A 13,791-nucleotide genomic window follows, 5' to 3' on the forward strand; every position below is an offset into this window, starting at 1 on the left:
ATTCAAAACTTGCAAATAAGTTGTACCAGATTTATCTGCTTGAAATTAACGCAAAACTAACCGACATGAGAATATTATCATAAAAGTTCCAGAAATACAGCATTACATATGCAATGAAAACAAAAAACAATGAGATAATTTGTATCCGGTTTTTATCTCGCGAAAAAAATGAACAGACCTGAAATCACTTTTTAATGATATTGAAAGAAAAGTTAAGTTCATCATAGTTACTCTCCTATATATATAGTACCACTTGACCAATTTGTTTTTGCAACTAAAGCATACCTACAGTGCGTATCACAAAAGTCGGGTTCACAAAGATGAATGACTAAATTATATTGTTGTTTAAGTCAATTGGTTTGATGAATATAAAAACATCTATTTCGATAAAAATAAAAACAAAAATTTCTCTGGAAAAATTTGTAGCTTAAACTAATTTCAATAACTTTGATCCTTAAAGAAAACTCCAGTGAGCAAACACATCGGAATCACATCATACAGGCAAATCTATCGGAAGTCTTCTGCTCCGCATCGATCGAACCAATCCAATACAGGAGAATGTTTAGATGGTGTGCTTTTTGGGAGGATAGAAAAATTGCTCCGAAGCGTTCCTCCCAATTCTCCCGGTTCGCTGCGCACGTACGACGCCCAAAATGAGCGAATGCAGCCGAGAGCAGCAGCAGCAGCTGCGAGTCGAAACAAGTCAAGTCACTAAAATCGTTCAAAAACGTAGAGTGCCCGGGGATGTGTGAGTGATGTTTTTTTTCGTCCTGCCACCTTGTAGTTGTTTTTTATCGAACGTGTTGTTTCCGATCGTAGTTCGAATGGTGAAATACATAAATTTGTAACCCCAAATCCCGATCGATATTGCACTCGGAGGGGAGAAATGGTTCTGTGCATTTTTTTTTCGCTCGTGTTGCCAACTGCCAGACGCTTTCACCACGGCAGAACCAAGGCTGACTCGATGGACGTGATCCGGGGTGAAGATTCTACCTTAGCATAAGGGGTGTCAAGCGTGGTGCATCGAAGGGTGATTGGAAATCGGATTTGATGTGTTTTTTTTTTATTCCCTCATCATTGGGAAATTTGGGAAGGGATCGATTTTTTTCTCCGATTGTAAGCTTTGTGTCTTAAATAGAATATTGCGTAATCATTTTACAAGGTCTAGCAAATGATGAATGTGATTTTTGCTCGTCCAACAAAACTCAGACTGGACTCAGTTCGATGGCATTCGGTCTGGGCGAGCGAAGGCCTTGATGACAATTGCGTTTTATTTACTGAAAATGATACATCACATGGATTGAGTGTCGCAATCGTGGATGGGACGGAATAAATTTTAATTCCCAAGTTGAAAAGTACTCGCCTACTGTGTGCACTACGGCTTTCAATCCGACGCACCGCCGTTCGTCTCGGACAAAAGTAGGTTTCGCTAATATTATACGTACACACTTACGAAGTACAGTTAAAAATCGTGATATGACAAAATATGTCTTTTTTCCACCAGCCTGCTTTGTCACTGCGATGTGTGATGAGTAGCTTTGTATGACGAATGCGTTTTGACTTCTTTTGTCCCGGATTCTGACGGTCGGTTCTCATACACTAACACGGGGACACAGCTCAGGTAGGTATGCGGGTGGCGGGCCTGAAGCTATTCGTGGTAAATTGCCTTTGAAAATGAGAATTGGTAATTGGATTTGTTCGCTGACGGGCTAGTAAGCATACGAATTAAACGGATCCAAAGCTGCATACGAATCAAATGGATCCCACTGCTATAGGAAACAGTATGAAAATAAAAAAAACATTTCGAAAAAGTGCCCTATAGAAGAAAATCGATAACAAGGGAGCGAAAGTCTCATGAATCCAACGCATGAAGCATCGCAGACAAATTTTGATATCTTCAAGCTAAGATGAGATCTTAGTTGATTCAATTTGCATAATTTTCCAATTATCAGTAATCCCAAATACATTTTTGTCTATGATTTACAGATACAGAGACTTGTCACTGCTTTTTGGTCGTACCCTAATTTACAATGCAGGATAGTTTTCTGAATTACTTCAAACTCTAATAGAGTCTGAAAAAGTTAGAAATTAAATAACTTGAAAAATGTTATATTCATCAATTTAGGTTCAAATGTGAACTGCTAATATAATTTAAATAGATGTCTCTGCTGTTTTGTTTATTTGTAATAATGCTTCAAGAAAGGACTCTACCACAGTGACAAACACTTATGTTTATTTTAAGTTTTAATATTAATTCCTATATTATTTTTCGAAAGGATCTCAATTGTAATTGGAACTGTTATAACAGTCTTAGACTTGAAGATTGGTTTCAGATATATCTTTGTATTTAATATATCTAAATAAATGGTATAATTCTCAAAGAAGAATTACGTTGACTACAGACTGCTTTACATAAAATTTGGCCGCACAAAATGGGTGAAGACTGTCCCAGAAAGTTTGGACGCACTTTGATTTCGCTGTAAATAATTCACAGCTCCAGCGGGCTTTTCCCGGCTCCAAACAAATAAAATAAAATAAAAATAAAAAAAAATAAAAATTATAAAAAAAAAAAAAAAAAAAGTGTTATATATTCACATGAATGGTGCATGAATTGGTTTTCCACATTTCTTCTATTTTCGATTGAAAATTACTTAAAATTTTTCTCAGATTATTCGTTATCCCCCGTATGATACATCAAGAATAATCAAAACACTACAAATTAAGAAAGTATCGAAAGCCTGTTAAAATTAGTTTAAATACTACATTTAGTTTAAATACTACATTTGAATTTATGTTAGTGAAAATCAATTCAACCATAATTGAGAACATGAAGTTAGCTGCGCTTTGAAAATTTGGATCGCTATATTCGGAATTTTCGGTACCGAAAATGTGAGCTATGAACTGAAACAGTTGCAAAACTATTTAAAAAGAATTGTAGTTTTCTGCACCTTCGAATTAAATGGCGGTTTGATATAAATGACAAGTCCAGTATAACTAATTACAGTTCGTATAGCGATTAACCGACATGACCTACAAATTGAAACAGTTTGGAACACAACTTAGAATTAATGTTACAATTTTCTATGATGGTTTGAAATTTTGAAAACTATTCACCTTGTAATGTTAAAACCGGAAGTCCGACTTGAATATTTTTATGGGACTATCAGACCTGTTCATTTAAGTTTGATTTCATGAAAATCTGATATGAGTTTATTTGGCCCTAGACTATCTTGATCTGCAAACTAAAGTAATTTATCAGAAAATTTAAAAAAATTCACTGCTCTTCACATGATTGCTTATGAAAAAAACTACTGATTGATTTGATTAATGAATTGATTTTTACTTTATCTATCAGATAGCGGGTTCATAAGTTTGATTTAAATAAAAATCGGAATATTGTGTCTGAAGACCTCTCAGTTGGACTAATTCGTAAACTTAACGGCGAGACCTGATAGCTAAGGATATATTGTCATCAATTACTTTAAAATCAAGAACGAAACGCACACTTTCAATTGCATTATATTATTCTTAGTTCAATATTCTAGTACATTCTTCCCTGAATCAGGAATCAGATCTAATTGGCAAAAGTTGCACGTTTCCCTAGTTATTTTCCACACTTCTTGGTTTGCCAAAAACTAACTTAAAAAAATCTTTTTCAATTCCGGTACTTAACTGTTAACTGTACTTGAAAAAATCTATCTAATTACCCCGGAATTCGGGTCTACTATAAACTGGTTAATACTTTTTACACAACTTATCTATAGTTCCTGCCTCGGCACTACTGTTGGTATCCAAGGTTGGTTACGGTTTTATCCGGTCGCGCAGGGAGCAGCACTCTGCACAATTTAAGTATTGAAATTCTCCGATTAATTCGGAAAAGCTTCCTTCGATACCTACGATAGGCTGACTGTATCAAATTGTATATATCACAGATATGTGTGATACATACAATTTATATGACATTTTCTGCCTAACCCTTAAATGGGAAGAAGTTCATTCTCAATAGTCATAAAGCACGGCCTCCGAATGTGGCCTGAATTCATAACAGTACACATCTAGTCAAAAATATTTTTGAGAGATACGTTAAGAAGAACACATATTTCAACTATTTTGAGAAAAATTTAAGGGCGCTACACTAAGATGGTAAGAATCGGTTGAACAATCTTCGAAACGAGTTACTAACATTATTTTCACCTTTTTGGTGTATATTATGTTGTATCTCCGGAATCAGAAGTCTGATCCAAATGAGAAGCTTTATATTGGACTGTAAGACCTTTCACTTGATTCTAAGTTTGTGAAATTCGGTTCTTCCATCAATATCAGCTCAATTAGCTGATAGTATCCGTCTTTTTTGTTATGATTTTTGTTATTTCAACAGCTTACCAGCCAGAAATATTTCAAAATTTGTTACAACATATTTCTGAAATAAATTACTCCAGTTGTTATAATTCTGTTATTCCCATCTGATCGGGAATAGTGCCACATTATGGCATCATATAATCAAATGGTGAGATAGCTAAGTCCTCACAATTTCCCATCTCATGCCTCCCCGTGTGTCTATGATGACATTTGGTCAATAGAACGGCGTCGACTGGGTGCTATCTCCTTCTGCGTTATTAGCAGAATGAGAGGGTGCTAATTGACTCATAAGTTAAAGCCCATCCTAAAGTGCAATGTTTATCATAGTATATTACAACATATAATTCTGTTGTTTATTAGATCATGTATTATTACATGTTGATGGAATGCGTTGATGGCAGAATGAGAGTATGAGAAATGACATATAAATTCAAGTAATATAATATCATAGCATATCGCAACATATCATTTTATTCATTCTATTATTTATAATATATTTCATTGTACTGTATTTATTTTTTTTTTATTATTATTTTCATTATTATATTTATTGTTATTAGTATTAATTTGTCATCAATAATAATAACATATATTATTTTTATAGATGTGGATATTATTATTGTTATTAGAAGAGAAATATTCTACTTCCTGCAGTATTGCGAAGATAGAAGAGCATAACTGACACTCTACATTAACTGTTATTTTATATATTGTTTTATAATATATTATATTATATTGTATGACATTGTATTATATTATATTAAATTATATTATATTATGTTATATTATATTATTTTGTAATCTATTATATCGTTTTATGTTATATTGATTTCATTACTCTATGTTTCATTGTATTTATCAATATAAATCATTTATCACGGGGACGTAAAGGGGAGGGAGCATCAGGGCATCGGACGAATTGATGACTGGACGAGGGATTGTGGATAGCCAGCCCAAGTCACTTGAAGGAAACTTGTTTCCTTCTGAAGGTTTGAAATGAGTCTTACGCGCCCTTCTCAAACAAACCATCAGGCGGGTTCAAGCATGTATAGCGAAATGCTTCATCCATGGATATTATGGTTGGAAGAGCATCTATTATTCCCGCGGAATACGAGTAAGTGATTCTACTTACATATCCGCCCAACCCTTTTTGTTCGCTTTTCGGTAACAGCTATAGTAAGAAGGTGAATGGACGAGTCATATCGGAGCTACTGTAAGTCTACCCGCATCCACTGGCAAGTCCTTGAACTGATGGTGACTTCACTTCACACACATCACACATTATTGCATCATATAATCGTAAATTGGCATTTTAGTTGCTCTTAAGCCTACTAAAATGTCTAATAATTTATAATCCTTATTTGTGGCTAGTATGCATTCAGAATCAGCCCGGTTTGACGGTTCAATGCTTAGGGCACTGGTCTTATAAGCCAGATGTCGTATGTTCTCGAGCCCCGACCCGGAAGGATTTGCCGATAAGTTGCGTACACAATTTCGTGTCTCGGTCAACATGACAGTAGTTGTAGATATAATAGCCATGTGTTGTGCTTTCCCAGTAAAAAAATTTTGGAAGACGATATATTTGTAAAAATTTGATTTTTGAATCTCAGTAGATTATTTAAAAACGATTTCTCATCTCCAAGCACACAAACTTTGTGATGGACAGTAAGTGACAGTTACTTTGTCCAGCATCTTTCATACTGTCGTTATGAACGCATATCATTCAATTGCTTTTGATAGAACTACCGAAATACACCCAACCTCCATTTACGTTAACATTTTTTTACGTTGCCTATTTTTACGTAACAATTTTTACGAACCAAATCATAAATAACGTAATTTTTTTTACGAACCTATTTCGTAAAAAGAGGTTTTTGCATACAAAGAAAATCATTTTCGGTTCATTTACATTCCATGGAAATTACTACAATATGGGTATTTTCGGAACGGGTGTGATGAGTAGATGTTTGAAAAAGAATGTTTGAGGTGGTTCTGAATTCCAAGATGGCGACTTCCGGTTCATTGGTATTCCTTGGAAACCCTTACAATATGGGTATTTTCGGTACGGGTTTGATGTGTAGATGTCGGAAAACGTTATTTTAGGAGACTTCCGATTTATTGATATTTCATGAAACCCCTAAAAATATGAGTATTTTCGGAACGGGGTTAATGAGTGAATGTCGGGAAACGATATTAGAGGTGGTTCTTAAATCCAAGATGGCGACATCCGGTATATTGGCATTCCTCAAAACCTCTTACAATATTCCTCAAAACCCCTACAATAACAGGTTTGATGTATAGATGTCGGAAACGATGTTTGATGTGGCTCTAAATTCTGCTTCAGTTCAGTATATAGAATTTCGCTTTATTTGGGGCACTTGTTCAGCAGTTTCAACAGTCTATAATTTGATTATAATACACACTTTAAAAAATCCCTTTACATCTTATTAAATGCACATAAATGGAGCGTCGTTGTTCACGCAAATTTACGCCGAAGAACATTTAATATTGTGTCTAAGACTCCATGACATGAAATTCATTGAAATAAAAAAAGAATACTGATAGCAACCACCGCGACTTGATCCGAGAATCATTGGATCGCAAGTACGTCTGTTAATCGACTGAGCCACAGAAACATGCATCTGCATGGCTGGTGAAAGGTGCATTTAAATTTATACAGTCGAACCTGCTACACTCTTAGAAAAAATGAAATTTACGCTTGACGTAAATTAAAGCATGCCGTAATTTCGTCGGCGATGACAAAATATTACATCTCCTAACATGTAAAAATAAATTTTGCGTCTGTATCGATGTAAGCTTAAGAAGCTACATTAACTGTGAAGTTACTGATATGACTCATTTGTACATGCTTAGAATTATGAATGTAAGTGAATCGCGACGCTCCATTTATGTACATCTATAAAGATGTAAATTTTTCTTATTGTGTAGCAGAACGCAAGTTACAGTCGAAACCAGTAAAATTCAAGCTCATCTAACATTAGGCCATTACAAATAAAATTTTTCGTCATTTGACAAATTAGGTCTTTATGAATTACATCGTATGAGGGATTAAGTCATCTGTAAAATTCAAAATTTTTTTAGAATGTTGGCCCGGAGGGTCGAGTGTTATATATAATTCGAATCAGTTTGTTCGTTTTTCTCAGACTTAGATTCAAATGAAAGGTGATAAAATGCGATTCAGAATCCTGAATTTCATCCTAATACGACTTCCGATTCCGAAATAATAAGATGATTTGTGTAAAAATTTGGATTCTGAGGATGTTTTTTTATAAATTACCATAAATGAGCTGCAACTTCCTTGAAAATTGCCCATAAATTTCGCTAGTATGAAAATCTTGTTGGCAAATGTCCAAATAATCTAACTTTATGAATAGTGGTATAATATTTTCAAACTTGAAACTAAATTAATGGTCATATACAAAACTGGCGACTTCCAATTTCGGAATCACAAGGTTCAAGGCTTAAACCTTCAAACCGCCGACGCGGGAAATGGAAATCTTCTGAATTTGGCTCAACATACTATACAAATTGAAATGGTTGTTTTATGTTATGCCTGAATTAAGTTTCTTGATTTTACTAGGTGCATTCCACTACTAGTTGGATTAAAACAGGTTTTTGCTATTGATCTCCGAAAAGTGCAATTTTCTTTCAACGTAAACATTTAACTCAACGGCGTTCATCGAGTAAAATGAGTACAGCACAAATTTGCTTTGTTCAGTATACATTCAAAGGGTTTTGTACCGACCATTATTGAACACTGATATTTTGAATCATGCATTCGATTGCCACTCCGCGGAATAATTTCTTACCAAATTTTATTTTCACCATTTTAAAATATCAATAGAAGACTCTTTAGACTGCTAGACTATTAATTAAGACTTTTAATCAATTGAAAGGCTTGAGGAAAACTTTTCTTTTAGGTTCACAAAGTTTCGCATTTATCTACTCAAAGTTGCAGATTTAAATACGTTGCTGCAGTCGAATTTATTAGCTTCTTATCCACTAAGGAACGTTCAGTGGTATTAAACAGTGCATTAAAATTCATTTTCCTTGACTTGGACGATTTGTTTGAAGTCGCCATGGCTAACAGAACCTGAGAACCAAAATTTTTAATAATATGACCGATGTATTGAAGCCGTCTAGTTGTCCACGTGTTGTCCATCACCAAAGATGCCAGATAATATAAGAAGTTTAGCTAGCAAAAAGAAAAGATCGCGCCAATTTTCTAAAGTCTGTAATTTCTGAGGAATGTCAACTAAGTAATTTTATAATTTACAGACAAATTTGCAGACTTGGCTCCGCTGCATATCACTGACAATTTTTCGCGATTTGTCGAAGAAAATGAGATGCCGGCAACCGAAATCGGTAGACATTTAAAAAATGACGAGAAAAAGCTTTGGTTGCGAAAATTTTGATAGCATCAGGTATTAAATCACGAAATAGATCGATTTCACCTCATAAATATTCAATCCACTCACCTTTTTCCATTGATGCTTTTCAATTTATGATACTATAAATATAATTTGTGTTGACTTTCACGCAACTACTATTTGTTTTGAGCGCAGCAAAAAGTACAAGCGCCTATTTGCTTCGGTATTCGGCACAAAAAGGTCGTGTTGCTATTACACACACACATGACATTTGTCGGAATGACGCTATCTGCTCTCTGTTACAGTTAAGTTACAGTGGGGTGCCGGCAACCGAACATCTTCCCCTATGTTTTTGTGAATTTGAAATTTTTTATACAAAAAGACAAATGTATGCTGAGAAAGATATTGGGAACATGAACAGAAAATAAGGAAACACTGGAGTGTCTCCCTATTTTCAATTAAGTTCTATGAATTTGTTTAAGCCTTCAATCTTAAATGAATGGAATTTAAAATAAAATGTTGTTTTAGATACCAAACAAAGTTGACTTGAAGTAAGGAAACATTGAGAACATTAGCTGAAAATTCAATTCTATTCTTTCGAAAAAAAAAGTGATGTAACCTAACCTAACACGCACTGCTCTGCCAAAATCAAGCAGAATTTTAATAATACACCCAAATCTCCATTCGAAAGGTCTTTTTTACGAATTATACAGTTAACGTAACTCGTTTTTCGAACCAAATCCCAAATAATGTTATCTTTTTCTACGAAGAAAATTCCAAACAACATAATTTCTGTTTCATGAACCTACTTCGTAAAAAGATGTTTTTGCATAATATGTTATGAAAAAAAATTTCAATGACAATGTTCGTATCTCATATTTTTAAAATTGATCTATTGAGCTAACCGTTGACGGGGAATAATATTTGAGATCATTGCAAAGTCCTAAATAACGGAAACTTTTTTCACGAAGTAAACTCCAAATATACTACATGAAGTTTGGAAAACCGAAGCTCCAAACAGAACATGCAACGTCAATTTCTGCACTGCTCGTAGTTGACAGAGGCGCTTAATATTACCACTCCATAAGTCTGTCCATAAGTGATTTTAAACAGAACTCCAAGATCGTCAACCTCTTCTACCCACGACTTTGTGTGATCTTTCGATGCTTCACGGAAACCCCGCCCAAATTAACGGAACTTCTGTTTCACAGATCACCGCACAGAAGCTGACATACTGGTGTCAAATCCGAAACTGCTCCCACCCTCTTAAACAATCGGAAATAACAGCAACGAGGGCTTTCTTCTCCTGACAGTCACCGGTCCACGTCGTGCAATGAGAGAACGAGTTAATTAATTAAAGCAAAAGTAAAGCCGCGAAAAAACAACAAACGGAAAAAGGGGGACTGGCCGAGCTGGTATCTCATCCGAGTTCTGCGAGAGTAAACTGTTTTAATTAGTGCTAAAACGGGGTCTCTCAGTTTTAGCAGCGTTTCAAGTAATGGGACTGGTGCTCTCTCAAGCGCTTCTCAATTAGTGCTTCTGCCGACTTGTTTCCGTACAGAGACAGGGTGCTTTCCATCCAATGAAAACCGAATGCACTGGCGGATGCCGGTTGAGTCTGACGCTGGTCCACCAATGTGTCTCTTCTGCAAACTCTGCTCGAGTGTATTATGTTCATCCCTTTCTGACCCACTGTTTCAGCTCAACGATCGACTATTTGTGATGAACTTTGTGTATGTAGCTGGGGGGGAGATAATTACTCTCATTTCGGTCTCCCCAGTCAGTCCCAATTCCGACCGAACATGCCACCGTCACGGCAGTTGGTATGTTTTTCATTTGCAGCTTTTCATCTCTCTTTTCCGCAAATTAAAACAACGGCTGCCGAGAGTACACTGTGCTCTGCTGGGCGGAAAAGCTTCTCCCTTCAAATCATCCAGTGGAACGTGGAAACGCTCGGGTGCAACAAAAACCAACAAAAACGAAATTATGCTTTGACGGAAGACTCGTGGAAAAGGTTTTTTATGCTTCGAGGAAAGAAATAGTAGGCTATATATCAGAATGACATCGAAGCTAGCAATCCTTTGGCGGGAAACGAACACTAGTTCGGGTCTCATTAGGACATGGCTATCGTAGCAGGTCGGCCTGGGAGTGTTGTGTTGTTTTTGTTTCGTTTCGTTGCGCATCCTGGACCTTGGCCAAGGCCATCTTGATTAAGTTGGGCACTTTTCATTAATAAAAATTCCACTGCCCGTCGGTTGGTACATAAGTAAGCGAACTGCTTTTCCCCTTCTCGGTCAGCTGGTTCCTCATTCAAAGGTAGTTGGTTCGGTACGAAGTTAATGAATGAAACAAAGAGGGTTTCGGACGGGAGAAGAAAAACGAGAACTGTTTCTTTTCTTTTCTTTTGTTGTTGTTGGATTGATGGTCCCGAGCTCGAATTAGTTCGTGCCGAACGAAGCAACAACAAGTAAATTCTGGCTGAACACGGAAGTGTGAAACATTAAAATGCCCGACCGGACCCGTGTAAACATTAACGCCTAATTAATTATGTTGTTCGCGTTACTTTTTTGGATTGCCTTTATTGCCCGGACTGACGTTATCAGCAATTGCTGTCGTGTAGTTTATTAGGCTGACGTTTATAGGGTTACCAGCGGGATGTTGGACGTATGGCACATTTTATACATTAACGTTTGTTGAAATTTGGAAGGAAAGGTTAGTGTTTGATACTGCACGAGTTCTGTAATCTTTACAATTAATCATTGTAAAGCACGATACTGCATAGTTCTGTAATCATTCTTATTCTGAATAAGTGCGTACCTAATCCCAGCCGGATTGTTCATAACGTTAGTCTATTCATCAAGCCACTGCATTTAAATCTTTCCTATACTATGCTATTCCATTTTTTTTTTCACTCGAATTCAAAATTCAAAAGCGTTAAACGAAGCATATAAAATTTACAGCTCAGATCCAATTCACAGCTCAGAAACAATTCGATAGTCCCACGACAAAAGGGCCTAACTGCAAATGAGAGCCTCTCTTTTGATTATTACGGAGCCATTATTGCAAATTCTTTAAAGTTTCCAATATAAAGTCAGTTCGGTAAATCGTGAAAGAAAAAGTAAACAAAGAGAAACTGTCATTTGCAGTTAGGCCCTTTTGTCGTAGGACGGTCGAATTGAGAAATTTTGCTTCAAAGTCATAGTTTTGCATCGAATCATTACTGACGATGAAAATTGGATTGGTTCAAGAATCCTAGACGGAAAACCATTGGTCATTCCGAAACAACCCTCAAGTGCAACTGCAAATCCAGCAAAACGATTCTATTTTGCGTGGTCTATTTTGATCTTCTAAATCTGGTGAAACTGTTAATACTAATCGCGACAGACATCAAAAATGATCAATTCGAACCATGAATTCGATAAACGCCCAGAATGAATCAGAATACATGACTAATAAATTTTGTCATACGACAATGCACCTGCACACAAAGCAATCCCGGTTCAGGACACAATGAAAGCACTTGACTAGGAGCTTCCGCCGCATTCACCAAGCTTGATTCCCTCAGACTACTATTTGTTTTCATCGATGGGCCCCGCAATAACTGCGCACCATTTCGATTCTTACGAAGAATTCGAAAATTGGGTGTCTGATTATTTTACTACAAAAGACCATAAATTGTCAGAAAAGTGGTCAAGATGTGTAAAAACCAATTGTCAATACTTTGAATTTATTTTAATTTTTCCATTCAAAATTAATTCAAAATAACAATAAAACGTCCACTTCATACCGGTAATTCTGATAAAAGATAACGAAAAACGAAAAAGGAAAAGGAATGAAAATAACAAAAATATCGCTAGAAGATTCTGCCAAGAATTTTTTTTCCAATCTTGAATAAAATCATGAATTTGGGTATGAACTAACAAAAAAAGCCTTGGTATTACATTCCTGTAGTGAAATTTGACCTTCTGTTTCAACGGACTTCACAGCCGATTTAGAGTGTACAGAACCATGGAATGGCTGATACTACCATCCTACGCTGAACTAACCTTTTCAATTTGTAAACAGTTATGTCAAGTTAATAAGATTTTTTGCCTTTCTCATTTCAACTGCAATTACTTGGAAAACCGACTAGTAAAAATTGGCCCGGAGGGCCAAGTGTCACATACCATTCCACTCAGTTCATCGAACTGAGCAATGCCATGTATGTGTGTGTATGTGTCAAATAATCTCACTAGGTTTTCTCGGAGATGGCTGAACTGATTTTGACAAACATAGATAAAAATCCCATACGGAATTCCTGAAATTCATCCGGATCCGACTTCCGGTTCCGGAGTTATAGGGTAAAGTGTGTTCAATATTGTATACCGTCACTTAAACCGGCGAAACAAAAGACGAAAAAAAAATTCTAAACTGGTCTCAAAACTACACAAATCGATAGTCATTATCAGTACGCAACTGAAAAAACCGATTCCGGCAATCCTGATTCCCGATATCCGGTTCCGAAAGTACCAGAAATAGTGGTCATATATACCAAAATGGATCTCACTCACTTTTCTCAGCGATGGTTTGGCCGATTTCCACAAACTTAGATTCTAATGAAAGGTCTCACGGTCCCATACGGAATTCCAGAATTTTATCCGGATACGACTAGTCTCAAAATTACACAAATCGATATTCATTAGATTCAATTTAAAGGTCCTGTGGTACCATACGGAAATCTCTCAACTTCATCCGAATAGAAATATAGGGTAAAGTGTGTTAAAAATTTTATACCATCACTGAAAAGGGCGAAAAACCGTACAAATTTTCTAAATCGACCTCAAATCTTCTCCAATTGATAGTTTTTCTCAGTAGACGATCAAACAAACCGATTTCGGTTATTCTTTCAAAAATCGAAGAAAACTATTTTAAAGAATACCGCAGTACTATATATGATAGTATGATTGATATGAGAAAGGCATCATTTCACCACTAGGTGGATTAAAACAGGTTTTTTTTTATTTGCATCGTCGCACTAAATGATTAAACACACTTTACTCCA

General features: G+C 36.0%; 1 long non-coding RNA gene across 1 annotated transcript in view; it reads left to right on the top strand.

The window, feature by feature from the left end:
- Positions 1-730: 730 nt before the first annotated feature.
- The window catches only part of LOC131435066 (uncharacterized), a 28,267-nt gene continuing 15,206 nt past the window's right edge, over positions 731-13,791 (top strand). The window contains exons 1-2 of the long non-coding RNA XR_009230438.1: positions 731-1,419; positions 1,505-1,621. This is a non-coding gene — a long non-coding RNA (uncharacterized LOC131435066). The remainder of the gene's footprint in view (positions 1,420-1,504; positions 1,622-13,791) is intronic.

Source organism: Malaya genurostris, chromosome 3 (assembly GCF_030247185.1).
Source record: "Malaya genurostris strain Urasoe2022 chromosome 3, Malgen_1.1, whole genome shotgun sequence".
NCBI classification, from domain to species: Eukaryota; Metazoa; Arthropoda; class Insecta; order Diptera; family Culicidae; genus Malaya; species Malaya genurostris.